The 27,257-nt window shown below is 44.4% G+C and overlaps 7 non-coding genes across 7 annotated transcripts; 3 read left to right on the forward strand and 4 right to left on the reverse strand.

Moving 5' to 3' along the window:
* Positions 1-2,606: 2,606 nt before the first annotated feature.
* Trnac-gca (transfer RNA cysteine (anticodon GCA)) lies at positions 2,607-2,678 on the reverse strand. The gene has a single exon. It is a non-coding gene; the product is annotated as a tRNA-Cys (tRNA).
* Positions 2,679-3,565: 887 nt separating this feature from the next.
* On the reverse strand, positions 3,566-3,637 carry Trnac-gca (transfer RNA cysteine (anticodon GCA)). The gene has a single exon. It is a non-coding gene; the product is annotated as a tRNA-Cys (tRNA).
* A 5,782-nt stretch (positions 3,638-9,419) lies between these two features.
* Positions 9,420-9,491, forward strand: Trnac-gca (transfer RNA cysteine (anticodon GCA)). The gene has a single exon. It is a non-coding gene; the product is annotated as a tRNA-Cys (tRNA).
* A 4,530-nt stretch (positions 9,492-14,021) lies between these two features.
* Trnac-gca (transfer RNA cysteine (anticodon GCA)) lies at positions 14,022-14,093 on the reverse strand. Its single transcript has one exon. It is a non-coding gene; the product is annotated as a tRNA-Cys (tRNA).
* A 1,745-nt stretch (positions 14,094-15,838) lies between these two features.
* Trnac-gca (transfer RNA cysteine (anticodon GCA)) lies at positions 15,839-15,910 on the reverse strand. The gene has a single exon. It is a non-coding gene; the product is annotated as a tRNA-Cys (tRNA).
* A 3,147-nt stretch (positions 15,911-19,057) lies between these two features.
* Positions 19,058-19,129, forward strand: Trnac-gca (transfer RNA cysteine (anticodon GCA)). The gene has a single exon. It is a non-coding gene; the product is annotated as a tRNA-Cys (tRNA).
* Positions 19,130-20,832: 1,703 nt separating this feature from the next.
* Trnac-gca (transfer RNA cysteine (anticodon GCA)) lies at positions 20,833-20,904 on the forward strand. The gene has a single exon. It is a non-coding gene; the product is annotated as a tRNA-Cys (tRNA).
* The last annotated feature ends 6,353 nt before the right edge of the window (positions 20,905-27,257 follow it).

The raw sequence follows: 27,257 nt of genomic DNA on the forward strand, positions 1-27,257 counted from the left end.
ACCATCCTGTTTCCCAAAGCTCTCCCCTTCTCACTTCTCTCTCCCCATTTCCCCTTACTCCTACCCCACCCCACCCCCAAGCTCCCAATTTTGCCTACTTCCAATATCCAGGAGGATAACTATATGTTTTTCTTTGGGTTCACCTTAATTAGCTTCTCTAGGCTCAATGTCCTTTATTTACGGCTAGAATCCACTTATGAGTGAGTACATACCAATTTCATCATTTTGGGTCTGGGTTACCTCACTCAGGATAGTGTTTTCTATTTCCATCCATTTGCATGCAAAATTCAAGATGTCATTGTTTTTTTACCACTGAGTAGTACTCTAATGTGTATATATTCCACATTTTCTTTATCCATTCTTCGATTGGGGAGCATCTAGGTTGTTTCCAGGTTCTGGCTATTACAAATAATGCTGCTATGAACATAGTTGAACAAATCCTTTTGTAGTATGATAGAGCATCTCTTGGGTATATTTCCAAGAGTGGTATAGCTGGATCCTGGGGTAGGTTGATCCCGAATTTCCTGAGAAACTGCCACACTGATTTCCAGAGTGGTTGCACAAGTTTGCATTCCTACCAGCAATGGATGAGGGTATCCCTTTCTCCACAACCTCTCCAGCAAAGGCTATCATTGGTGTTTTCGATTTTAGCCATTCTGACAGGTATAAGATGGTATCTCAAAGTTGTTTTGATTTGCATTTCCCTGATTGCTAAGGAGGTTGAGCATGACCTTAAGTGTTTTTTGGCCATTTGAACTTCTTCTGTTGAGAATTCTCTGTTCCGTTACCCACTTTTTAATTGGGTTAATTAGCATTTTAAAGTTTAGTTTCTTGAGTTCTTTATATATTTTGGAGATCAGACCTTTGTCTGATGCAGGGTTGGTGAAGATCTTCACCCAATCAGTAGGTTGCCTCTTTGTCTTAATGACAGTGTCCTTTGCTTTACAGAAGCTTCTCAGTTTTAGGAGGTCCCATTTATTCAATGTTGCCCTTATTGTCTGTGCTACTGGAGTTATACGTAGGAAGTTGTCTCCTGTGTTCAGGGAAGGATTAAAGGCATGCCCAACTGTCATTAAAGGCATGCACCACTCAGTTTCTCTGACAACTAGTGTAGCTACTAGGATTGAAGATGCGTGTCATTATAGCTACTGAGATTAACAGTGTGTGTAACCATAATCGGATCTGCAAGGCTGACCAGTGGGAATGTTTTACTCACAGATCTTCAGGCAGTCTTTATTTATTAAAATACAATTGAAATGCTACTACATCGCACTTCACAGAGTCCAACGCTGGGTAAGACAGTTTGCAAAGCACCTTCCAGCTCAACCAAAATTAGTCAACAGGGAGGAAGCTTCCCTGGTCAGTATCAACTTGGGTCCCTACCCTCTGTGACTAATATGTATAGTGTCTTTAGCAACAGTAATTCCTCAGCAAGTTCTGGTGAGTAACACAGAGCAATGGTGATAGCCTTAATTGTCCTGGAGGGTCTCTGGAATCCCAAACTTAAGTTGAAATTGTTGCACACAGAGAATTATGCTCTTCTGAGAACCCATAGATTTGCGATTAAAACATCCATTTCCAGGCACGGGATACATCCCTTTAAGTTGTTGGTCACAGGTGTCCTGAAAACCCCAAACATGATTCTTATTTTCTTCTAGTGTTCTTTCATCTGCATTTTAAAAATAAAGCTTGCCTGAAAATAAGAAAAGGAAAACAGCCACATTGGCCAGCCTTCCAGACCAGGCAGCAATGACACTCACCTTTATTCCCAGTAGCCAAACTGACACACAACTTTAATCCCAGTACTTGCCCTAGCCTGGCATAGAATCCAGGCAGTAGTGGTTCATACCCTTAATCCCAGACAGGGGAGGATTATAGAAAGAAGAAACCAGCTCTAAGGTTTAGTCTCTTACTGAGGTTTCCTGGAGACTGAATCAACATTTTCAGAATGAGTTTGAGGTAAAAGCCAGTGGCTGGCTGCTTTTATTATCTGGTCTTCAGGTTGAACCACAATTTCTGTCTCTAAGTTTTATTAGCTGTGCTTCAAGAACTGGCCTTGGAAGGTTAACTACCATGACGATTTCAGACCTGTGTGCATCTCCTTGTGGCCTAGGTCTGTAAGATCTTCCCTCGGCCTTAGATTTCTTTAACATTTGCTGTTCAGTTCACATTGTCATCTGCTGTTCAGTTCACATTGTCATCCACTGTGTCGAGTACTTGTAAAATCCTGATGCAACCCCACATCTTCCTCTCTGGGAACTTTTCTTGTATTCCGTCAATCCATCATTTCCATTTTCTGATCACTGTGCTAATGCGGGTAAGTGTGGACTCAGAGTCGTGAGTGTTTGGGTCCTTGGGTGAGAGTTCTCTTAAGAGGATAAGTCATCCCCATGTAAGACATGAAATTACTCTGTATTGTGGAACTCAATGAAGGAGAGAGAGAGAGAGAGAGAGAGAGAGAGAGAGAGAGAGAGAGAGAGAGAGAGAGAGAGAGAGAGGTTCTGGAGTTTATTAAAGAACTTGCACCTTATGGAGACCTTACATCTACATTGAGGTCCTCCCCAAGGTGAATGTGGTAAGTTAACTATCAAAATCATATTTAAGCAAGGGGGCACCTGGATTTGAACCAGGGACCTCTTGATCTGCAGTCAAATGCTCTACCCCTGAGCTATACCCCCACTTATAGTTAAAGCAACATGTCATTAGCACCTCTTCAACCTTGGCACCACATCTAGGCTTCCTATATGTTCAAGATCTACTTGTTCCTCCTTTTGATTTCGACCTGGCAAGATTTTTACTTAAGTCAGCCCTCCACTTCCTCCTCTCCAACATTAGTCAGGCCATTTCAATGTCTCTCTCTCAAGTGTGTTAAAGACTTCAGCTTTTTCCCTGGAAAGGACTCTTAACTCGTATTTTCCTTAAGTACACTCTTATTTATCTTAAGTGGCCAAGGCAAGAGGTGATGGTTCTGAGTTTTCAATGGTGCAAATCCTTTGCCTGGAAAGAATATTCCCTGCTCGCTAAAATATGAGGAGGGTGCCCTTTATTTTACACCATCATTTATTCACTCAACAAACACCATGTAGCTTCTTATGTTGTGGTCGCTCATGACCATGTTGAGGACACAAAGAGATGTCAGTCATTTTCCTCTTCCTCAGAGTTTTAGTCTCAGTTGGAGACAAATCTATGATCCAAGTCTTTCCTCAGTAGTAGCAGGAATCAAAGAACTGGCTGGGATGAACATCATGTAAAAAGAGCTCTTTCTGGGGGCTCAGGAGGGCCTTCCCAAGGGGCTGGCTCTGAAAGTTGGCAGAGGAGGAATCCTGCTCCTCACCTTCATAGGACTCCTCTATGCTGCCTCCCTGCAGTGATGGAGCCTTTCAGATCCTGGGAGGTCAGCCTGTGTCACCCATGAATGTGACCTGGATGGGTTCACAGTTAGTCCTTTCCTTGTTCCTCTCAGAAACAAGAGCAGAACACAGAGCACAGGGGAACACAGTACATCAGTTGCTTCTGTGTTAACCAATATCAGATTTGGTCTCTTGTATCTAAAAGAGACATAGGAAGGGGGCACCCGGATTTGAACCGGGGACCTCTTGATCTGCAGTCAAATGCTCTACCCCTGAGCTATGCCCCCAACTGCTTCATGTATATCTAATGAACATCTTTGAACCTGTATGACCACTCCCTGACGTGTACTTGCTAGTACTCTGCTATTATCTACTTCATCCTGTGAGTCCCAGTCCTGAGCCAACTGCACTCCTGTCTGCCACCTCCTCATGCCAGGGTCCTCCTATCCTAGTTCACCGCTGTGACGGAGATGTTAGGCTGTTGATCAAATTCTTTATCCATATTGATAAGCTTTCATGGTGCTGTAATGTATTCCACACAGCACCAGAGGAGAAAGGTAATCATCAGATACAAACCCTGTGACCTATTAAAGCCACCTGCCTTCAAGACATATGAGTCCAATAATGAATATATGAATAACCACATCTTTTAATTTATAATTATTATTTTTATTAGTTTTTTTTTATGAGACAGCGTTTCTCTGTTTGGTGCTTGCAGTCCTAGAACTTGTTCTTTAGACCAGGCTGGCCTTGAACTCAGAGATCCATTGCTTCTGAAAGATTGTTAGAGCCAAAGGATAACTCAAGGGAACCCTGTCATCCACGTTGTATTTTGTTTTGCCTCCTTGATTCTTTCCATTGCATTAGAATCAGTGATAACCATGTGACAGTCAACACTAAGCCGTCCTGGACTCTCCTCTGCCAGCAACATCAGTCCAAGACTCTTCACTTTAGCTTTTGGTAAAATTTTGGTAAAGGGCAAAACCCAGCCACAATCTTTGCCAAAATATGAGAGTACTAATTTTCCTCATCTTGAAGGCTGCATAAGCTGAACCTCTACAACCACATTGTTCTGAGCACGACCATTTTCCAAGCTCCTGTGTTAGCATGGCCCATTAAGCTCCACTTACAACATCCAAATACTTTTCTAATCCAAAGTCCCCACATCTTCTAGAATCTTCTTACAAGCAGCGTGGTCAGGTCTGTTATAGCAATAACTCAGGTCGTGATATCAATTTCTCACTTAGTGTTCTGTGTTATCACTGTTTTACTACCTATGTTACTACACTGTTCTGTTGCCATGAAGTCACACCATGGTCATGGAAACCTATAAAGCATTTATTGAGAGCATCTTACAGTTTTGGAGAGTTAGTCCATGATCATCAAGGTGGGAAGCATGGTGGCAGGCGGGCAGGCAGGGCACTGGAACAGTAACTGACAGTTTACATCTGATCCACAAGCAGGAGGCAGAGAGTAGAACTGGGTCTGATTTGTAACCCCAAAGCCCCTCCCTGCGGACCACTTCTCCAAGAAGGTCACACCTCCTAATCTTTCCTAAACAGTTCATCGAGTAGGGTCAAACATTTAAATATAAGAATCCATGGTGGCTGTTCTCATCAAAATGCCTCATTTTCCTATGAAAAAATATTTAAATTAAATATACAGACCATCAGTACAGTGTGTGGCAAGAATTATAGGTCTTATCATGGATACAAAGGGTAGAAATTTTACTTCTATTCACCTCCCACAGAAGGGGTTCATCTCACAAAAGGAATATCAATTTGTTAAACATTCCAGAACTTGGCATCTGGGAAAGAGAGACTTGCACACAGAAGAGATGGTGGAACAGAAGCAGGTCATGGTGAAGGTGAAGGAAGTCACAAGGTGTTTACAGTGCAGTTGATCTTTGAGGACAATGGCTCAGGAGCCCAGGTCACTCCTGGAAACCAGAGAGGAGAAACGTTCATTATCTGTTGATCAATGCATGGAAAATTACACTGAAAAGTACTTCCCAGAGAACTCAAGGTTTGTGGAAGACGTAGATGTTTATGGAAACAAAGCAGTTTAAAGATCAGACTGCCATTAACTCAGAATAAACAAACCTTCTACCAGACATCTTCATCCTGTTTAGAATGGCACATGTCAGCTACACACAGGGCTCACAGGTCATCGTGATGGAAACACAGACATTCGCCCAGCTGAAGGCTGGGGCATGAATGTAACGGGAAAGTGAGAATGGAGCAAGGCATGGAAATTATACTCCATCTACAGTGCAGTTACTGACGCTATCCCTGCCACCCTGTGTGTAGTTTTATAAGGGCACAGGCAGAGAAGAGAAAGCTAAACTTTAGAGGACGGCTCCCTTTTGAGTGACAGGAACATTAAGAGAATATTTGGAAGGGCATTATGACTTTTTCCTTTAAAATAATAACAAGTTTTCCAAATAATTGAATTCTGCCGCATATCTTTATATAAACATTTGGCAATACCTTTGTGTAGTGACAACAGATCTGAAGGTCACGGAGAGGCCACAGCTTCAGCATTTTCTAACTCCCTGTGTCCTCCGGTCAGAGGACAGCTGTCAGAGCTCCTTGATGACTCACTCAGGCCTGACGAGATAGTTCTACCCTGAAACTACCCTCAGGGGCCATCCATAGAATGGAAAGATGTCTTCACATGCCGGTACCACATAGTTCCCCAAAGAAGTTAGTCAGAATCTCTTTACCCTGAGAAATTGTATATAACTTAAGAAATCAGACAGGTAAATCTAAAGTCCTTTGTAGTTGCTTATGTCCACCTGCTTCTCTCACAGGCTGTAATGTGTGTGTGTGTGTGTGTGTGTGTGTCTGTGTGTGTGTGTGTGTGTGTGTGTGTCTGTGTGTGTGTGTGTGTGTCTGTGTGTGTGTGTGTGTCTGTGTGTGTGTGTGTGTGTGTGTGTGTTTGTGTGTGTCTGTGTGTGTCTGTGTGTGTGTGTGTCTGTGTGTGTGTGTGTGTCTGTGTGTGTGTGTGTGTCTGTGTGTGTGTGTGTCTGTGTGTGTGTGTGTGTGTGTGTGTGTGTGTGTGTGCTGACATAACAACATGGGAAATACCGGGGACTGGAGAGGAGCCTGTGTGGGCTGAGTTTGTGGTGGCAGCAGTGCTGGTCTTGCCAAGTAAGAAGCATACGTTCTAGGAATGTTGAGTGTGGCTATGAAGATGAAAGTCACTTATAAAACATCTCTCTCTGGGAGGGGGCATAGCTTAGGGGTAGAGCATTTGACTGCAGATCAAGAGGTCCTTGGTTCTAATATAGGTGCCCCCTACCATAGTCTATTTGTTTATGTTTTCACCCATGGAGCCACCACCTATGCTCAGTCCTATATTTCTTCCTTTTATTACATTTATGCTCCTCAACAGAGCTGGGAGATACAGGTCAGCCCATCATTTGGATGGACGGCTGCCTCCCATCTCCTCCTACAAGCTCCATGACCTTCCTATTCTTATTAAATGTCTCCACTCCTCTTGCATATATCTGGTTTCTCTGGTTCTGCTGGGTTCTTAAAGGGAAGGCAAGGACTATGGTGGAAAATTCTTCTGGATTTTCCAGGCTCAGCATCCATAGAGACTCCAGTGTCCAGGGAACAGAAAGGAAGGCCTCACCATAAATCATCTCACTCCTTGTCATTCTAATGAACATATGCACTAGAACATGTTCAGAACTAAGTTCACCAGAACTAAGATGACAAACACAGAATCAGCCTCTCTGTGGAGGGTGGACATTACCGACATGTGCTTCTTCCTCTTCTACAGCCCTCTGCTCTCTTGCTTCATCCTCACAGGCTAAAGCCCGGCTCAGCTGCTGTACCAGGGAGACAGGGACCCTGCAGTGTTGCTGCTCCAGCGCCAACTGGGGCCCTGTGAGAACCTTGAGTGACAGCCCACTCTGTCTTCAGGGAAGGAGGAGAGGGTGATGGAGACCCAGGTGGAAGGCAGTTGGACAGCTGAGGAGCTGACCCAGGACAGCAGGGTGAAATGGGCTCAGGTCTGCAGACTGCTCCTCTAATTTCCTTGGCTGATGATGCTCATCAAGCATGGGCCAGGCCTGCCACAGTGCGATCTCTGGTGAGGTCAGTGGTGGCTCCTGTTGCCACCAAAGGCAGAGAGAAATAGGGCTGTACAGAGTTGACCCTGCTCCTCACCAACTGCAGCACTCAGGAGAGTTGCCCCTGCATACCTCACCTTTCAGCTAAAGGTAGAGCTAAACCTGTTGGGGTGGTGGTGCAGGGGATCCCAAGCTAACAAACCATCATGGAAGATATGGCTCCATCCTTCATCAGCCATATGGTGGAGTTTGTGAGGGAGAGAAGACTTTCCTCCATCCCTGTCCGTCACTTCCTGTGATGGGTGGGAGAGCTGACCCTGAGGTCTTGAGAGTTGGAGAATTGGAACTACACCTCAATTGGTCATCAGGGTAGAGCTGACTCTCTTGGCGGGCAGTACAGGTGAGCTGCCAAGGGGCATGAGAGCTGGAGAGCTGACCTGTCCCTCCCTTGTATGTCATGTGGTGCACTGGGTGAGGAAAGTATAGACTCCCCCTTGCTATCTTCAGCAGGCAGAAGAGCTGTCCTCCAGGCCATGAGATCTGAGGATCTGGCCTTGTCCCTTACTGACTGTAGCAATTGAGGGAGCAGGTCATAAGCCTCCCCTGGGAAAACAGTTTGTCTGGCCCTGATGGTGAGTACTGTGAGCCTGACCTGAGGGCATGAGAGCAAGAGAACAGGTTCTGCAGCTTGCTGCCTGCTGCATTGTGTGAGCTAACTGGGGCAGTGCTGGAGAGCTGGTCCAGCTGGAGAGCTGGTGATGATGATGGTCAGCTGAACCAGGGCTATGAGTTATCCCACTTCAACATCCACCTCATCTGTGAACTGCTGGAGACTGTGAAGTGTCCATGTCTGCAGATCCAAAGCTACAGGATCTCCATGACACAGGACCACAACAGGATACCCAGGAGGAGTCCCATTGAGGGTCTAGTATTCATAGGATAGCAGAAGCCAGAGGCCCTGAGTCAGACCAATGATACATTTCAACAAACACAAGTAAAGATGTGTGGAGGAAGAGGTATACACTGTGACTCACTAGGTCACAATACAGCTTCCAAACTTTGCTGTGATTCTCTTCTTCTTTCCTTCTTTCCTTTCTTTCTTTCTTTCTTTCTTTCTTTCTTTCTTTCTTTCTTTCTGTTTTGGGGGTATACTTTTTAATTTTGTTTTGCTTTGTAGAGGAAGGTCTCAAGGATAGACAGCAGAGATGAGGGGATGGGGAAATGGGTGAGTGTGGAATTCAGGATATGAAATCCACAAAGACGCAGTAAAAAATCAAAATAACAACAACAACAACAACAACAACAACATAACCCAGCAAGAGGCAAACATTATGTGGTGGTCAGAGAACTCCAAGGAAGAGTGGGAGGAGGATTGAGGAAGCCAGAATATTTGAGATCATCAGTATACAAGGCACATAGAATTGACTAAGTATGGCTCATAGGGGCTCACAGAGACTGGAGCAACCACCACTGATCCTGCCTGTGTCTATGCTAGGGCCTCTGCCTGTATGACATGCTAGTTTAGCTGGGGTTTCTGTGTGACTCCTCACAGTGGGAGTGGGGGGTCTCTGACTCTTTCCCCTGCTCTTGGGACTCTTTCTCTCCTACCGGGTTGCCTCATTCAGCCTTGATATGAGGGTTTGATCTTAGTCTGATTGCCTCATTATTCCATATTCAGTTAATATCCCTGGGAGGCCTGCTCTTTTCTGAAAGGAAACAGAGATTCAGTGGGTCTGGGGGAGCAGGGAGGTTGTAGGAGAACTAGGAAGGGTGGAGAAAGGGCAGGCTTCAGTCAGAAGATTTGTATGAGAGAAGAATAAAGAAACAAAGAGATGGACCTAGAGAGTTTCAGAGCTGAGGAAGGCGTCTCACCAGTCAGGTCTGGATGCTTCTGGAAAGTAGGTCTGAGAGGACCTGTAATTTAACTTTATAGTCAGAATTTATCACCACACAGATGAAATGTATTAACCGGGTACACTAGTACCAGTGGGGGTATAGCTCAGGGGTAGAGCATTTGACTGCAGATCAAGAGGTCCCTGGTTCAAATCCAGGTGCCCCCTTACTTTTTTGATATCTGGTTACTGCATCTTAGGCAGGAAGGTCATGAGATTAGAAAGTCTTCATTAGCTGAGGTTTCTGGAAGCAGAGCTTCAATGCGCCATTTATTTCTTTGGGTTTCATTCTCAGCTACATTATAATCACCCACTAACCCAAAGGCTGGAACCCCCAAAGTCCATTAGTACAATTCACTCAGCTGACCTCTGACCTATGCTGTGTCCTCTCTACCTTCTTGTTTTTCCCCATCTGCATTTCTTACCTCATCCTTATTGGCATAGTAAGTTTTAATAGTCAATATGACACACTGTAGAATCAGCTTGGATATAAAGTGCACATGAACGATACAGTGTGTAGATCAGTTGGCCTGTGCTCCTTTCAGTAGGGGATTGATTGATGGTTAAGTCAATTGATGCATAAGGACACAGCACTGTTCCTTAGGCAGGGATCCTGGCCAGTGTGAGTGCAGAGTGAGCTCAGCACTAACGAGCATGCGTGCATTCATTTCTCTCTGTTGTTGAGGGTAGATGTGATGTGACTAACTGCGTAAAGTTCCTGCTGCCTTGACCTCGCTGAAATTGTGACTGTATCCTGAAATTGTGAGCTAATGCAAACCCCTTCTTCCCTTACTTGCCTCTTTTCTGGGCATTTTGTCATTTCATCCCAGGCCATTGCAGTTTCAGTAGAAAGAACCCGTATTTGCATGTAGATCCATGTAAGAAGCCAGAATATTTGAGATCATTAGTATACAAGGCCCATAGAATCAACTACATAGCACTTATAGGGGCTCACAGATACTGGAGCAACAATCACAGATCCTGCCTGGGTCTATGCTAAGGCCTCTGCCTGTATGATATGGTAATTTAGCTGGGGCCATGCATGTAGAACCATCTACGGAAGCTGGCACCCCAACTGGGTGGGCAGTGGCAATGACCCTAAAGATAGCCATTAAATAGTGAAGTGCTGTTCTGCCTTATCTGGAGAACTCCACTTGTTTCTCCCAAGCTGGGGGATGAGGCACACCGCCTCCTGGATTCCAGACTGATTTTTGGTCTGGTGCGCATCCAATGTGGCCATTGGCTAGCACCTCTTAATGATCAGGATCTGTGGAGTGGCAGCCATGTTTCAGCACTTTAAGTTTCATTCCACGGAACAAAGTATCAACCAAAGTTTGGAACTTCACATAAACCACATTTGCTACAGCGCCTTGTGAAGGGCCAAGCAGAGCCTGAAGTGCTGTAGCTCTAGGTTGTACCATGGACAGCTCCACAGCATGCAGTCTTTGCTGGAGACACAGGAGCATGCAGACCCCCAGTACTGGGCACAGGCCTCAGCTATTTATTCAGAGTGACTTAGATTGCATAAAACCAGAACTGAATACAACAATCAAATTATAACAATGTTGCCGTACAGTGGTGGCATGTGCCTTCAATCCCAGCACTCCTGATGGCAGAAGCAGTCAGATCTCTTTGATTTAGATGCCAGCCTGGTCTACAAAGTTAATTCCAGTTCAGCCAGAGCTACAACTAAAGGGAGAGAGAGAGAGAGAGAGAGAGAGAGAGAGAGAGAGAGAGAGAGAGAGAGAGAGACAGAGAGAGAGACAGAGACAGAGAGAGACAGAGAGACAGAGAGAGAGACAGAGAGAGAGAGACAGAGAGAGAGACAGAGAGAGAAAGAGAGAGAGAGATGTGGAGGCACATATATGTAATCCTAATATTCATAAGGAAAGACAGAAATCGGAGTCAGGAGACCCTTTCTGAAAGCTCATGGCTGGTGAACTTGGAGTATGTATATCAGTTTCAAGCAAGAAGAAGGACTCTACTTCAAATAAAGCAGAAGGTGAGGTCTGACACCCCTGTGATGTGAGATTCCCCTCTGTATGCTGTGAGTACCATAATAAAGATTCTTCTTTGGGCTATTGCAGTGCAGAACAGGGCAAGGCAGGAATTCCAAGCAGAATGAGGAGGAGAGAGTAGGTGGGGTCAAAGAGATGCCATGTAGCTGCTGGAGGAGAAAGACATTGGATCTTTATCCAATAAGCCACAGCTACAGCCATGTGGCGATATATAGATTAATAGAAATGGGTTAATTTAAGATATAAGAGTTTGCCAGGAATATGCCTAAGCAGTGTTTTAACTAATGTAGTTTCTGTCTGATTATTTTGGGTCTTGGCAGCCAGGAATGAACAAGCAGCCTCTGACTAGAAATTGTGTGCCAACATGGAGCTGACTCCACCCACATAAAACCTGAGAAATCTTAGAAAGAAATTCTAGACACAAAAGAACAGAGTTAAGCATGACTTCTTCGTAGCTGGCATTTGTTTTCCGGATGGGTTCTGCTGGCGGTAAGCAGAGGTGCCACAACTCCCTTAAGAAAAGGTTTACTGACTCAACATAAGAAATAGTGGCTTCCTGGTTTGGGCAGCACGAACTCTGACTCTTTTAGGAGGCCAAGCATTTGAGTGGGGTTTGTGGGCAGTGTGATGCAAATTGCTTGGTAGCAACACGTATGAACTGGTTACCAGAGTTGAGGTGGTAAGGACAGCTCCTACCCGGCAGTCTCAGAGGCAGTGATTGGACCTGCCCTGTTAGACTGTGTGGAGCCAAAAGGCAAAGCTGCGATAGTCCTAGCCATGCCAGCTTAGCGTTTAAAATAAAAAGAGCTCCTGGTCAAAAAATAGTTACAGATACACACAGAATAAAGACAAACCCAGATGGAAAAGACCTTTAAATGGATCACAGTGTTGGAAAGATGTTTGTAGACTTGAAAGAGAGCAGAACAAGAATATAGGCACTTATAAAAAGAAGTGAAGTCTTTAAGGAGACAGTAAAAGTAATATAAAAGAGTACAAACAACCACAGATTAAGAGAGGAAGGAAAAGCCGGGCGGTGGTGGCGCACGCCTTTAATCCCAGCACTCGGGAGGCAGAGGCAGGCGGATCTCTGTGAGTTCGAGACCAGCCTGGTCTACAGAGCTAGTTCCAGGACAGGCTCCAAAACCACAGAGAAACCCTGTCTCAAAAAAAAAAAAAAAAGAAAAGAAAAGAGAGTAAGGAAAAATAAGCCACGTAAAGATGGAATATACACAGAGATTCTGGATAATGTATATTATTGTGTTTTCTTTGAGTTTTTTGACTACAGAGGGACATTTGATTCTGGGGGCTGCTAAGCTAAAGCAACACACACACACATATATATATTTGAAAATTTGGGTCTAAGGATATGCTGCTTTGGGAAAGAGGTTCTGCTTTTTTTCCATAGAGGATGAGAACCTGTGAATTCCTTCCAGACTAATGGGGTTTGATGGACCAAAACCCCCTGATTGGTGCCCAGGAACCCCAAAATTAGTTTGTCCAACAAAAATATGGAGGCAGTTTTGAGAGAATGACACCCAAATTCCTTGATTGTGTATAAGTATTTGTTTACATTTAAAGAGGGATATGCTATACATCCCTATAAGTTTTTGGTCAGAGGTGCCCTAGAACCCCTAAATATGATTCTTATTGTCTTCTAGTGCTAAGAACATGTAGTAGCATTTCATTTGAATTTTAATAAATAAAGCTTGCCTGAAGATCAGAAAAGTAAAACAGCCACACTGGCAGCCTTACAGACCAGGTAGCAATGACATACACCTTTATTCCCAGTAGCCACTATGACACACACCTTTAATTTTAGTATCCATACTGCTTGGAGATAGAAACCAGGCAATAGTGGAGAGATTGCCCTTAATCCTATACTGGAGAGAATTAGAAGACAGGAGGAGACAGCTCTCAGGTTCAGTCTCATTCCGATGTTTCCTGGAGGCAGGATCAACATTTTCATATCGAGTTCGAAGCCAGTGGCGGTCTGCTTTTATTATCTGGTCTTTAGGTTGAACCACACTTTCTGTGTCTGAGTTTTTATTAGCTGTGCTTCAAGAACTGGCGTTGGAAGGTTAACTACCAAGACGATTTCAGTCCTGCGTGAATCACCTTGTGGCCTAGGTTTGTAAGATCTTCCCTCTGGCCTAACTGGCGTTGGAAGGTTAACTACCATGACGATTTCAGACCTGTGTGCATCCCCTGCTCCTGTGGCCTAGGTCTGTAAGATCTTCCCTCGGCCTTAGATTTCTTTGACATTTGCCGTTCAGTTCACATGTCATCCACCGTGTCGAGTACTTATAAAATCCTGATGCAACCCCACATCTTCCTCTCTGGGAACTTTTCTTGTATTCCATCAATCCATCATTTCCAGTTTCTGATCACTGTGCTAATGCGGGTAAGTGTGGACTCAGAGTCGTGAGTGTTTGGGTCCTTGGGTGAGAGTTCTCTTAAGAGGATAAGTCATCCCCATGTAAGACATGAAATTACTCTGTATTGTGGAACTCAGTGAAGGAGAGAGAGAGAGAGAGAGAGAGAGAGAGAGAGAGAGAGAGAGAGAGAGAGAGAGGTTCTGGAGTTTACTAAAGAACTTGCACCTAATGGAGACCATACATCTACATTGAGGACCTCCCCAAGGTGAATGTGGTAAGTTAACTATCAAAATCATACTTAAGCAAGGGGGCACCTGGATTTGAACCAGGGACCTCTTGATCTGCAGTCAAATGCTCTACCCCTGAGCTATACCCCCACTTATAGTTAAGGCAACGTGTCATTAGCAGCTCTTCAACCTTCTCACCACATCTAGGCTTCCTATATGTTCAAGATCTACTGGTTCTTCCTTTTGATCTTGACCTGGCAAGATTTTTACTTAAGTCAGCCCTCCACTTCCTCGTTTCCAACATTAGTCAGGCCATTCCAATGCCTCTCTCTCAAGTGTGTTAAAGACTTCAGCTTTGTCCCTGGAAAGGACTCTTAACTCGTATTTTCCTTAAGTACACTCCTAATTTATCTTAAGTGGCCAAGGCAAGAAGTGATGGTTCTGAGTTTTCAATGGTGCAAATCTTTTGCCTGGAAAGAATTTTACCTGTTCTCTAAGATATGAGGAGGGTGCCCTTTATTTCACACCATCCTTTTTTCACTCAACAAACACCACAGCACTTTCTTTGTTGTGGTCATTATCAGCCATGTTTAGGGCACAAAGAGACGTCAGTCATTTTTCTTTTCCTCAGAGTTTTAGTCTCAATTGGAGACAAATCTATGATCCAAGTCTTTGCTCAGAAGTAGCAGGAATCAAAGCACAGGCTGGGGGACCATCATATAAGGAGGGCGCTTTCTGGGGGCTCAGGAGGGACTTCCCAAGGGTCTGGCTCTGGAAAGTTGTCCGAGGAAGAACCTTCATAGGACTCTTCTATGCGGACTCCCTGCAGTGAGGGAAACTTCCAGATCCTTGGAGACCAGGCTGTGTCACAATGTGAATGCTACCTGGAATGGTCTCTGTAGGGTAAAAGGGACAACTGGCGCAGTAGACCAACCAATCACTGAGCACCCTGATTCTGAACCCAGAACCAGTCAATGAAACCTGCCCTGACTCTGAAATCAGGGCTAAAGAAACACACCTTGCTCTTAGAATCAGAGCCAATTAAAGAAATCTGCCATGGCCATTAGCATCAAAAGGCTAAAACGGACCAGTGAAAGAATCACAGTTTGGCCATAAAATTAGAGCCATCTCTGCCCCTGACCATCTAAACTAAGCAATCCCTGAGCAGGGAAAAACTAACCAATAAAACTGCTCCCTGGGGAAACTCTACCCCTAAGAAACCCTATATAAGCCTCTCTGCCTGTTCAGTTAAGGGCCTCCATTTATCTCTCCTGACAGAGTTAGCCAGTCTCTTGGACTCCTCCTTCCCAAATAAATATCTTTCTCAAAAGATATTTCTCTTCATTTTCCAGCGCAGAATAGAAGAACCTGGCTGGGATGTCCCTAAAGGGACTGAGCTGAGAAAACTTGCTGAGATGCTCCCTTAGGGGGCTTGAGCAAGGCTGAACATAACAGAAGAATCTTACTAGTATGTTCCTCATGGGGTAGGGTGAGCAAGGCCAAGCAGAAAAAGTAACAACTATTTAGTGGAGCTAGAGATTGCTACATTTTTTCAAGGGTTTCTCCTGTAGCAGAGTGTTAGCAAAAGATGTAATATTTTGGGCCAGAGAAGAAGCAAATAGCTTTGCTAGGATGTTCCCTTATCGGGAACAGAGTTTAGCTGTAGTGGCTCTAAGTATAACCTAGTTTCCTGATAAGTCAGGATATCTCTGCAATCCAGAGCTGTAACACATTTCCCTACAGTCTCACTTAGGGTCCATTCCTAGCTCCTCTCAGAGAAGAGAACAGGGACCAGGCCTGAGCAGAACACAGAGCACAGGGGAACACAGTACATTTGTTGCCTCTGTGTTAACCAGAATCAGATTTAGTCTCTAGTATCTAAAAGAGACACAGGAAGGGGGCACCCGGATTTGAACCAGGGACCTCTTGATCTGCAGTCAAATGCTCTACCCCTGAGCTATGCCCCCATCTGCTTATGTTTATCTAAGAAACATCTCTAAACTTGAATGGCCATGCCCTGATAGGTGTACTTGCTAGTACTCTGTTCTCATCTGCTTTCTCCTGTGAGACCCAGCCCTGCGCCAACTGCACTCCTGTCTGCCACCTCCTCATGCCAGCGCCCTCCTATCCTAGTTCACAGCTGTGACGGAAGCACTAATGCATGGAAGCCTGCATTCAGCTCATCCCACTCATCCACCTGTAAAGCCAATCTCAAAAGGCTGGGTCTTAAGCAATTGACGGCTTATGAGGGAGAGAAAATAATTTTCTTTAAGGGTGTGGCTTGTGGTATGCCAACAGTATTCCAGTGGACAGCTCCACACCCAGAAGCATGTGATAGCACTAATCAGAGGACCTGAACCTGGGGGTGTAAATGTTGGATGAACAGAATTGGGGGAGGAGTTAAAAGAAGGAGTTGAAAATGAATTGATCAAAATACAGTATATGAAATTCTCAAAGATTTACTGAAAATATTTTAAAAAAACACACATTTTGCCTTCAGTAATAGGGCCTTACCATCAGGTTGTGGAGAGAGTTGTCAATGTTTGCAGTGTCCACGTGACCCACTTGGCCACCAAGACAACAAGATATGATGCAATCCTGACACTGGAGTTTTACTTTTGGCATTTAGATTCCTTGCATAAAGGCATATATTTTATGAACCTTCTCCAGCAGTTGGCTTCTGTATAGTTTGTAATAGACCAGTGTTATTCTCCCTCACGATCATCTTTCTCTTTCCCTTCCCTCCTATCCGTCTCCATATTTAAATTGTCTATTCTAATTTACCCGTGTCTCTCCATATTCCTTTTGCCCTTCTATTGAAGATCCTGTCCCACTACATGGTTTCTTAATATATACCTAACCTCTGTGGTTATTTGGGTTGTAACTCACAGATCAAATGTTTAAAAGCTTACATCCACATGTAATAGTAAATAGGGAATATTTGTCACTTGTGTTCTTTGAACCTCACTCACAGTAGCTATTTCTAGCTCCATTTTCCTGAAATTATCAAAACTTCATTTTTTAAATGGGTGAATAATATTTCATTGTGGAAATACCATATTTTCATTATGCATTCATCAGTTGACGGATATCTTGGGTGTTTTCTATTTCTGGCTCTTATAAATAGAGCCACAATGAAAATAGATGAGGGAATCTCTCTTCAGTAAGACTGAGAGTTCTTTGGAAAGATACTTAAACGTGCTCAAGAGGTAGATTGATTCTCTGAAGACAGCACTTAAGTTGTGAATCATGGAGAAGTTATTCTGGTGCTAAACTTCGTCATCCATGTTGACAAGCATCATGGTACTGTAAGGTACTCCACACAGCATCAGAGAAGAAAGGTAATCATCAGATACAAACCTTGTGACTATAACAGCCATCTGCCTACAAGACTTATGAGTCCAATAATGACATGGATGTTATTCAAATAATCACATATTTTAATACATTATTATTTTTATTTATTATTTTTCTGAGACAGGGTTTCTCTGTGTAGTTCTTGCAGTCCTGCAACTTGCTCTTTAAAACAGGCTGGTTTCGAACTCAGAGATCCACATGCTTCTGGTTCCAGAGTGCTGGGATTAAACGTGTGCTGTCACCACCCACCATAACCACAACTTTCTAAAAACTGGGTATAAGGCCATTCCATTTTATTGAACACATATCTGACCTTGCTAAGATGGACATGAACTTGAGACTAGCTAGTACATGGGCCCTTGGAGAAATCCGGTACTAATTTTCTGCTAAGGAGCATAGCAATACCCCGACTCCTAATGGCATACTGCTGTACCCATAGGTAGTGGTTTACTCAGTCCACACCATGGAAGCTTCTCTTTGCAGGGGATGGAAATTAACATAGATACCAACAACTGCATAAGGTACACACAGTGAGAGATTTTGCACTCTCGGTCACAATTGGATGCCTTCATCAACCCCCCTCCATTCAGTTCTCAGGGCTCTATGCTGAAGAGGAGGCAGAAAGATTGTAAGCGCCAAAGGTGATGGATGACTCAAGGGAACACTATCGTCCACGTTGTAGTCTGTTTGGCCCTCTTGAATCTTTCCATTGTAGATCTGCATGAGAGTGATCAGTGATAACCACGTGACAGTCAACACTAAGCTGTCCTGGAATCTCCTCTGCCAGCAACATCAGTCCAAGACTCTTCACTTTAGCCTCTGGCCCAATTTTACTCAAGGGCAACAAGTGGCCACATTCTTTGCCAAATTATGAGAGTACTAATATCTGTCCTCTCTAAAGCTGTTTGATCTGACCTTCTACAACCACATTGCTCTGAGCACTACCATTTTCCTAGCTCCTATTAACATGGCCCATTAAGCTCCATTTACAGCATTGAACTGCTTATGTAATACAAAGTCCAAACATCTTCCTGAATCCTCCAACAAGCGGCATAGTCAGGTCCGTCAAAGTATAACTCAAGCCCTGATATCAATTTCTCACTTAGTACTCTGTGTTAATACAGTGTTACATATATAGTTGCTATACCTGAAGACACACCATGATTATGGAAACTTATAAAGAAAGTATTTAATTGGCGCATGTTTATGGTTTTTGAGAGTTAGTCCATGATCATCAAGGTGGACACAGAATCCACAGTTCCTTGATGACTAGCTCAGGCCTGAAGAGACATCTTCACCACCTATCCAGGCGCTACCCTCAGGGTCTAACACACAGATCATACATGGAATGGAGAGACTTCTTCAAATGCCGGTATCACATAGTTCCCCAGAGAAGACAGGCAGGGTCTCTTCACACTGAGAGTTTATATATAACTGAAGAAGTCAGACATGTAAATCTGAAGTCCTTTGTAGTAGCTTATGTCCACCTGTCTCCAGCTGTGCTGCTCCCACAGGCTCAGGTGTGCGTGCGTGCGTGCGTGCGTGTGTGTGTTTGTGTATGTGTGTATGAGTGTGGGGGGAGTGCTGATATGAGAACAGGGAAGCAGAGTTGGAGAAAGTGGGATTGGAGAGGGACCTGTCTGGGATGCATTGGTGGAGGCAGCAGTGCTGGTCTTGCTAAGCAGAACAATAAGTTGTTTAAATGCTGGGTGTGACTATGAAGGTGATTGACACTTATAAAACATCTCTGACAAGGAGGGGGTATAGCTCAGGGGTAGAGCATTTGACTGCAGATCAAGAGGTCCCTGGTTCAAATCCAGGTGCCCCCTACCATAAGTTTGTTTACATTTTTACCCAAGGAGTTATCATCCATATTCTCTCTTACGTTTCTTCCATTTTTCTACTTTTGTATGGCCCTCAACAGAGCTGGAGCATATAGGCCAGGTCATCATGTGGATGGATGGCTGTCTCCCATCTCTTGCTACAATCTCCATGTCCCTCCTATTTTTATGCAGTGTCTCCACTCTTGCTACATATATCCTGTATATCTGGTTAGTTGAGTTCTTAACGAGAGGGCAAGGACTATGTTGGAGAATTCATCTGCATTTTCCAGGCATATCAGGCTTACAAACAGCCAGTGTCCAGGGACCAGAAAGGAAAGCCAAATGATAAATTATCTCCCTCCATGGCTGTCTAGAGAACGTGTTCAGAACTAAGGAGACAAATTCAAGAACCAGACTTTCTGTGGAGTGTGGACGTTACCCATGTGAGCTTCTTCCTTTCCAGAGCTACTGCTCTCTTGCTTCATCCTCACAGGCTAAAGCCCAGCTCAGCTGCTGTACCAGGGAGAAAGGGACCCTGCAGTGGTGTAGCTGGCAGTGCCATCTGGGGCCCTGTGAGAACCCTGAGTGATGGCCTATTTGGTCTTCAGGGAAGGAGGAGAGGGTGTCTGGGGGATTGTAGGCTTCAGGTTGGTGGAGTACACTAGGAGAACATCCCCAGAATCAACTAGTCAGGGCTCCTGGGCTCCCAGAGACTGATGCTGCAATCATGAACCTTCAGGGTCTTGTGCTAGCACCTGGGCATACCTGCTGTGGCTGTTAACCTTAGGGTTTTTGTGGGGCTCCTCACAGTGGGAGTGTAGATGTCTCTCAGTCTTTTCCATTCTCTTGGGACTCTTTTTCTCCTATTGGGTTGCTTTGTTCAGCCTCGATACAAGGGTTTGTGCCTCATCTTATTGCATCTTGTTATGTTGTGTGTGGTTGATATCACTGGGAGACCTGCTCGTTTCTGAAGGGAAATTTAGGAGCAGTGGCTGTCATGGATGGGAGGGGTGGTGGGGTGACTGAGAGCAGTGGAGGGAGGGGACACTGTTGGTAGCATGTATTATGTGAGAAAAAAAAATCAAAATAAAAAAAAAGTATGAGCCCGGAAAGCTGCAGAGCTGAGGAAGCATCTCACCAGTCAGGTCTGGCTGCTTTTAGGAAGTAGGTCGAGAACATCTGTAATTTAACTTTATAGTCAGAATTTATCACCACACAGATGAAATTTAATAACTGTGTACAGTGGTAACAGTGGGAGTATAGGTCAGAGATGGAGTACACCCAATAGTGTGACAGAATTGTCTATAGGGTTTGCTCGAGACACATCAGACCCTGGGTCCCTCCTGAGAGTCTGACCAAGGAGTTCCTGGTGGACAGAGAACTTTCCCTTTTGTCTACTCCCATATCCCACTCACCTCCCAAGGTCAGCCAAGCAGTCAGTGTGTTTGCATGTGGCTCCTTTGGTTGGGTTGGAGAAGGCTGTAGCAGCAGGCCTCCTGAATTTACTGTCCCTGGCTCAGCTAAGATCTAAGGCAGGAGGATGCTGGTCATTCATGAGGACAAGGCAGTCATGTGCAGAGGCAGCTCAGGGCTTGGCCTCCTAGGAGGAGGCAGATGATGGCAGGGCACTGGCAAGTGTACCTGTGATATTAACAGTCAGGGAGTGGCCGTGCAAGTTCTGAGTGCCTGTGAGACATTAATAAGCATGTGGGGGTATAGCTCAGGGGTAGAGCATTTGACTGCAGATCAAGAGGTCCCTGGTTCAAATCCAGGTGCCCCCTTTGGGTATTTTATTTTTGCTTTCTTGATTTAGGAATATCCTCATTAGGAATGTCTTTAGTCATCCTTCATTCCCCTTTGTCAACCTGTCCCTCCTCTACCCTACTGAGGAGTAACAGGTTCACAACTCATTCAGAACCTTCCTCTGTCTTTGGCCGTAGTTTGATCTCTGTGACATTTCTCCTCCTGTACTGAGACATCCTTCCTGTCCTCTCCTTCAAGCTTGGCTGACTACATCAATCACAGCCTGAAGACAGAATCCCAGTAATTATGCACATGGAATTTAAGAGGAAGAATGATCATGTTAAGAAAGAAGAGAATAAAGCTGCAAATAAACCAATGATGTGTTCTGCGGGAAGCGGCTGGAAGGTTCTGCTCACATTGGAGAAAGGGGTTTTGTTTGCTTTTAATTATTATTATTATTATGTTAGCATACAAAGTACTGGACTTCGTTATGGCATCTGTATTCATGGGGAATTATACTTTGCTCTCATCCTCACACCCTACTGCCTTCCACTGTGTTCCCTCTCTTCCCCCAACTTAGTTGTATTTCCTAGCTTCTTATCACAAGTGTTCCATTGCCCTCTTCATTCCCTCCCATCCCCAAGATGACTCTCTTCTCATGAGTCCTTTTCTAGAGCTCTCTCTCTCTCTCTCTCTCTCTCTCTCACACACACACACACACACACACACACACACACACACACACACACACACACGACATTCCTGAAAACGTCAGGATTTCACTTATTTTGCGTGGCTGAATAAAATCTCAGTCTTCCTATCCATTCTCATCTAGCTGGGGAAGGGGCATTAGCAGATGACCAGCCATTCTTGGTCACAGCTTCCAGGCAAGCAGGGACTAGCCCTGTATATATTATGTAAATGTCATGGAATCAAGATCAGGGACTGCAGTGTTCCCCACGAAGGGCCAGGAATCAAGTGCTGCAGGGGAGCAGGCTGAGTCTGGTGTGCAGAGAGTGGTTACAAGGCTGGCTAGGGCTGTGAGGTCTCCAAGGGGCTTCCTTCTCTGGATAGAGCACCAGCAGAAGTGAGTGTACTCTACTAAACAACCAACCAGAACCAGGGAAGCAGGCACACTTGGGGAGGCTAGCAAGCTACCCTGTTCTGGGACCATGTCTGTAGCAACCCCTAATGACAACTGTTAATGTCATGCTTTCTTTCTCTATTTTGTCTTTTTTTTCTTTTTTTTTTAAGATTTTATTAATTTATTATGTATACAGTATTCTCAATATTCTGTCTGAAGGTATGCCTTCAGGCCAGAAGAGGGCACCAGATCTCATTGCAGATGGCCGTGAGCCACCATGTGGTTGCTGGGAACCGAACTCAGGACCTTTGGAAGAGCAGGCAGTGCTCTTAACCACTGAGCCATCTCTCCAGCCCTGTCTTTTTTTTTTAAAAAAACATTTGTTTATTATGTATACGACATTCTGTCTTCATGTATGTCTGCGAGTCAGGAGAGGGTGTCAGATCTTACTACAGATGGTTGTGAGCCACCATGTGGTTGCTGCGGATGGGACTCGGGTCCTCTGGAAGAACAGCCAGTGCTCTTAATTGCTGAGCCATCTCTCCGGTCCACATCATGCTTTCTTGAACCAGGTTCATTATGGTAGAGTAAATCTGGAAGGAGATTGACAGCTGATCACAGACTGATAGTGGCTGAAGTATGACTTTTTGCTTTGGTCAGTGGGTGTTCAAATATGTGATACAGGCAGGACATGAGGCCAGATGGCCAAGTGGACCAGCGGTTCTGAGCTATGAAAATAGAATCAAAATGGAGTCTCCTATGCCAAATCCTAATGAAAAGGAGTGAGGAGGGCATGGAAGAAGGGTTGTCACATGTACCCATGCCTGTGAAGAAAGTACAGCAAGGACTTCCTGAATTCACAACCTTGTATAAGGCACACTGAAGCCTTATACAGGAAATACTTCCGGACAGATGCCTGTCCTGTGTCTACCTGTCCAGCTGTGGGCAGGCACCACCTCATTACCAACCCTTGTCTCTGATAATTGGATAATTGTTTCAAATAGTGTATGCAACCTCATTTTCACTTGCTTGCCTGAGTGTGCCTGTGGGTTGTCAGACCCTGGGTATCCTGGATTCCAATTTTTCTTCTGTTTCTGAACAAACTCATTTTGTCAAGCCTCTCTCCGTGTCACCCTTTTTGGTCAATAAAAAGCCCAGTCTAGATCGTTCTATTCACATCCCAATTGCAGACTCACAGGCACCAAGACAGATGGGTGTATTTTGTGACACTAGATTTCCCCATGGCTTGTTATGCAACATCACTGTGAATAAGACTGCCAAATGCTGGAATGGGTTGATGGAGGGGTTCTTTCTGGGACAAATCCCAAAATACACGACTTTCTGTGCAGCAGGGCACGGCAAGCAATCTGTTCCTTCAGCTGCAGGAATGGGGAGGAAGCTATGTTGAGAGCAGGAAGACAGCAGCCTGTGAAAGCCTGGAAAGCAGAGGGTGCCCTGATGGTACAGAGCAGGGCAGGGAATGTTGGGCAAAGGACTCATTGCATGAACTACTTGCTGCAGGCTGCATTTGACAAAGTGTCTCCAAAAATATCTGAATTCAGATGAGAACTGTCTTGCTTTATAAGCAGAATTCAAGGATGGTATGGATTACTCAGAAATTGCATAGTTGAGAAAATAAAATTGATCTGTCTAAAATCACCATATCAGTTTAGGAGAAAGACAACTTGGTGCCTTGCATAGATAGACACAACCTCAAGGAAAAAACCAACTCAACTTGTGACATAAAAGCCCTTTATCCAGACTATTGAAATCACCATGGTGGTACCAGCTGATCCTCGCATTGGACAAGTATTTTTTGGAAGAAGAAGGGTGCAGTCCCATAAGGACCAGATGTGCCCAAATACTTACAACTGAGCCAGGGAAAAGCAGTACCAAAGAGGAGTGTGGTGATAGCTATTGGGAATGGAACCAAATTCATAAGCAGCCCACGAGTTTCCTGAGAGCCTGTGTTAGCCAGGCTTCGGTGCTGCTGTGTCCAGATACCCTAGGACGGCATCTTAAAGGAGGAAGGTGGGTTCTGCTTATGATCACAGGGTTTCTGCTCTCATGGCAGGGGTGCAAAGCATGTGCGGAGCAGAACAGCTGGCATCATGGTGGCTGGAGAACAGGACTACAGGAAGGTGCCGGGACAAGATGTACTGCCCAGCTAGCTTTGGCATGGTGTCATGGATGGAAAGTGGGGGCCAAAGCTAAAGAGTAGAACGTTTGACTATAGATCAAGAGGTCCCTTATTCAAATCCAAGGTCGCCCTCTTTTCCTTCAATGTGCAGAGTGCTGGTTTTCCTACACTGACTTATCCTCTAAGAGAGAGGAGTGGAAGGTTGGGCTTTTATTGCAAAGTCATCATTTACTTATTCTAGCCTGAGTTATGTTCATAAGGCTAGAGGCCAGTTCTTCTTTGGCTCAGTCCTGGAGGAAACAGGGTCCTGCATATGATTAAGGAGATGACAGTGGCAGATGTGTGGATGGTGGTATGTTAGCCACAGCTGTCCACAGATAACAGGACAGGCTATACGTGTGAGTCTGCTTGTGTGTCTATGGAAATAGAGATTTTAAGGAGTTTTCTTTTTTTCTTTAAAGATTTATTTTTTTAATCTTATTTTGACGGTATGTATGTTTGTGCATCACACACACACAGAAAGCAGTGGATCCCTTGGAACTGAAATTCTAGACCATTGTCAGCTGCTATGTGGGTTCTGGGAACTGAACCTGGGTCCTCTGAAAAAATAGCCAGTGATTTTAACCACTGAGAAATTTCCTCAGCCCTGATTCAAAGTTAATTCTGATGTCTGTAGGAAGGACACCAGGAAGAGGTGACACAGCAGATGGAGTTTCACATAACTGCTAGCCACATTCCTTCTACCACAGAGACACTAGTCTTTCCTCCTGAGTCTAGAAATGGTGCAGGAGGCTCACTGGCATTATGGAGGGCTGGTGTGGGAGGTCCTTCTGTCTATGTGTTGCTTTTATTGGTTAATGAATAAAGAACTGGCTTGGCCTACAGCATGGGAGGAGGAAGGTGGAGTCAGAGAGAAATGATGGAGCTGCCGGACGCAGACGCTGGGAACTTTAGTCGGTAAGCCACTGTCACATGGCGATACACAGATGAACAGAAATGTGTTAAATTAAGATGTAAGAGTTAGCCAATAAGAAGTTGGCTAATGGGGGGTGGAGAGATGGCTCAGCTCAGTCAGTTAAGAGCACTGGCTGCTCTTCCTGAGGTCCTGAGTTCAATTCCCAGCAAGCACATGGTGGCTCACAACCATCTATGATGAAATCTGGTGCCCTCTTCTGGCCTATAGGCAGAAATAAATAAGAAGTTGGCTAATGGGCCAAGCAGCGATTTAATTCATACAGTTTCTGTGTGATTATTTCAGGTGTAAGCTAGCTGGGCAGTTGGGAACCAGCAAGTCACTCTCCCTCCATCAGAGGGTTATTGGTTTTACTGATTGAAACATTGCTCATAACCAAAATGTGCCTTCACAGCTAATGTGGATGTATTTGACTGAACACATGTGCACATGGCCCCACCAAAGGGTCACATAAAATTAACCGGCATGAAAGGTATCATCTTAACCTTGGCCAGTGTCATGCTCTTGATAAACTGATTAGTGCTGAGAAAATCACAGAGAAGAGAGAATAATCCTGGATGTGACAGAGGTCCAGTAATGCTGGGAGCCAGAAGCTGAGGCCAGTATTCACCGTGAAGTTCCACTGGCTTCTTTTTGTTTTGTTTTGTTTTGAAAGAGGGTTTTTTCCTGGGTAGCCCTGGCTGTCCTAGAACTCAATCTGTAGACCAGGCTGGCCTGGAACTCAGAGAGCTGCCTGCCTCTGCCTTCCTAGGGCTGGGATTAAAGGTGTGCACCACCCCTGCCCACCACTACCACCAGTGGCTTTTTGATTTGGCTGATTAAAGCCCTGGCCTATGGCTTCTCTCAGAGTCCAGTCACTTTGTGAACCTGGGTTCTCAAGCTTCCCTGCAGAGCCATGAACAACTCACATTCCTGCTAACAACTGCCCTGTATTCCCATTAGCCCAGGATGCCCAAGTCGGTGAAACATCTGAAAAGGAGAGAAAAGGCTGATACTAGAACCACCTGGCTCCACACCAGGTGTGTCTTTGACTCCCATCACTTCCTTGTCTAACATAGGTCAATGGCTAAGAAATAACGCACATTCAGGAGTGGAGGTCCAGACTGATGACAGCACTGGGGCAACTTAGGTCTTAGTCCACCAATAGCTCGGTTTAGTCTTCCTTGTTTATCAAGTGTGTCCGTTATTTTTCTATTGCTATGATGATTCTCTGTATTTCCTCCATGTCCGTTGTTGGTCCCCCTTTTTATTTCTGATTTTGTTAATTTGGACATAGTCTCTCTGCATTTTGGTTAGTTTGGATAAAAGTTTGTCTATTGTGTTCAATTTATCAAAGAACCAACAGTTTGTCTCATTAATCCCCTGTATTGTTTTCTTTGTTTCTATTCTGTTGATTTCAGCTCTCAATTTGATTATTTCATGCCATCTAGTCCTCCTGGATGAGTTTGCTTCTTTTTGTTTTAGAGTTTTCAAATGTTTAACTCACTAGTGTGGGATTTTCCCAACTTCTTTATGTAGGCATTTAGTGATATGAACTTTCCTCTTAACACTGCTTTCATTGTGTCCCATAGATTTGGGTATGTTGTGAGGTCATTTACATTGAATTTTACGAAGTGTTTAATTTATCCCTTTAATTCTTCCTTGACCCATTGATGCTCCAGGTGAACATTGTTTAATTTCCATGTGTTTGTGGGAACAAGTGTTGCTTTTGAATTCTAGTTTCAAGCCACGGTGATTCAATAAGATACAGAGAATCATCAGGTCATATTTCAAAAACCTGTACTCCACAAAATTGGAAAACTTAAAGGAAATGGACAGTTTTTGGATAAATATCACTTACCAAAATTTAATCAAGACCAGATAAACATTAAATAGAACTACAACAGCTAAAGAAATAGAAACAGTCATCAAAAGTCTCCTCCCGCAAAAAAAAAAAAAAAAAAAAAAAAGCCCAGGACCAGCTGGTTTCAATGCAGATTTCTACCAGACCTTCAAAGAAACAACCTAAATGCCCCTCAACCAAAAAATGGATAAGGAAAATGTGGTACATTTACACTATAGAGTACTACACAGCAGAAAAAAATTGCATCTTGAAATTTGCGAGCAAATGGATGGATCTAGAAAATATCATATTGAGTCAGGTAACCCAGACCCAGAAATACAAATATAATATGTACTCACTCACAGTGGCTAT

The sequence above is a fragment of the Microtus pennsylvanicus genome, chromosome 21 (genome assembly GCF_037038515.1).
Source record: "Microtus pennsylvanicus isolate mMicPen1 chromosome 21, mMicPen1.hap1, whole genome shotgun sequence".
Lineage (NCBI taxonomy): Eukaryota > Metazoa > Chordata > Mammalia > Rodentia > Cricetidae > Microtus > Microtus pennsylvanicus.